Genomic DNA, 2227 nt, shown 5'->3' with positions numbered 1-2227 from the left:
GAAGAGTTGTAAATATTGTTGTCTCCTCCACTTTCAGACTTTAGATAAAGATCCATCTGTCTTTTTTTCACATGATTTAATTCAAAGTGATACACAAAAGGGGCCTGCAGGATTGGACCCTAAGAGATTCAAATGAAAATATTTTCAGTATATTTCAGTTTTAATAGCGATGTTAAATCTTTGCGGTCTTTTTGAACTGATTTGTTTCCAAGGGAACAGCAATCTGCAGTGCTATAAACCTCTTTATTGTTAGCACATTACAGGTAAGGGAACCTCATTCCGTGGCAGTGTTTATCATTCTTTTTTAGTTCTTTTTTTCTTTTTTCTTTTTTTTTTTTTTGTCAGAAAAGGCTTCTTCTTTTCATCCCTTTTGCTTTTTCTCCTCGTTCTTTGCAGTTTCTTGTAACTTAATTCCCAAGCAATATTACAGTAAATCTGTGAAAAGTAGCACATATGACACATTTTAAAGTATTATTGACGTAGCAATAGAAAACAAATAATGTTTGAGGAATTGATCTCGGAATAGAAAGAAATTCACAGCCTGTGCTGCATCATGATACCATATCCTCAGGTTTCATCCTGGCTGCGATGACTCTGTCTACATATGGTCTCAATTCTGTTTAGTTTTTCAATAACAAACCCAAATCAAAGAGGGAGAAAAACAAGAGAAGAGAAAATTTTGCCTCATCTGGCAGAGCAAATCTACGAGGGAAGGAATTCCCACTGAGAATTTAAAGTTCAGTTCTGAAAAGCTTTTTTTGGGTGGTGCAAAAATGTCTAGGTACTCTGCTCTGCTAACCTGTAAAATGCAGCCTCACCTCTGTGCGAGCTCCGACATAAAGTGCTGCTAGTTTTAAAGGAGATTGTTTCGTGGTAAATGAATGGCCCACGTATTGCACTTGTGGAATGTTTTCTTTCTGGAGAGCGTGGAGAAGTAAGCTTGGCAGGTTGTATGTATTGCATTTGTATGCACCACGGAATTACCAACCAGTCATATACATGGGTACGGGTTTGGGGCTTCAGTGTAAACAACTATTGCAAAGTTCCTTAGGAAACACGGGCATGTTTTTTTAGGAAGTGCTGCACATCCATTCTAGAAAAATCCGGACTTGCCTAATCCACTAATACATGCCTTTTATAACAGACAAAATCCCCGTTTATAAAATCTACATCATGGACTTGAGCTAAAAAAAAAAAAAAAAAAAAAAAACTTAACTGTTAATGTGTGCTTTTTCACACTGTGTTACACAAGTGTAATATGTGAGCCAAAACAAGCAAAAAGCTCTGCCTACTCTACTCAGGCTGTTGTCACAAAGACGCATTTCTGAAAGTTTATTTCATTACCACAAACGTAAAAGATTACCAAAGAAAATAGCAAAACAATTAGCTTATTGATAATATTTAAGTAGCGTTCTTTTTGCCGATTAACTGATATTATTTCTGAAGTTTCCCACCTGTTGAACTCAACAGAAATTACCTCCCCAAATCACTGAAGTTTAAAAAAGCTGCTTTCCCATAACTGCATTAGCAGGCAATAGGGAGGATTGTACGTGTGGGGAAGGCTGGGGAGATTCATGCATGTAATTCTATAAACCAAAATCAATAAGGCTGATGACAGATTAAGTTGCTAAATTTCGTAAAACTAGACTACTGTTTGGGTCATCAATGCAGCGCTATTGGATTTTCTGTGGTTTAATGCTGAAAAACAGGATTATTGATTTTAGGATTTTCAGCGTATGCCCTCTGGGAGTTCTTAAGCAGTCTTTATAATGCTTCACACTTAAGTTGACAACTACAGTGACATAACTGTGTCCTTGCCTTAGTAATCATTTTCTAATCATATTGGGAAAGGCTGGAAACGGTTTATAAAATGATTATTGCAGACAAACAGTGGAACAGGAGGCTTGTTGGGACGTCGCTTCTTTGTCTGGTGCTCATTGCTACCTGTCTGCCATCTTCCCTTGGAATTAACTTACAGTCACAGATTAAGACCTTTGACTGTCATAAATCTGCTTCCCAATATGTTTGACTGGCAGGGGAGTTCACAAGCCATCCCAGTATAAATAGGATTTTAGCACATCAGGTGCCGCTCCAAAGTAAAACGGGCTGTTTTGCAGTCGACTTTGTTGGTGTTGTATATTCAGTGCTCCTTTCCCATTCCATGTGTATGCATGCCTGTGTGTGTGTGTGTGTGTGCGAAAAGTAGAAGCTGAGATAGGGTAACAAA

This window comes from Netta rufina (assembly GCF_964035555.1).
Source record: "Netta rufina genome assembly, chromosome: 2".
In the NCBI taxonomy this organism is placed as follows: Eukaryota; Metazoa; Chordata; class Aves; order Anseriformes; family Anatidae; genus Netta; species Netta rufina.
This window is presented reverse-complemented; position numbering follows the sequence as displayed.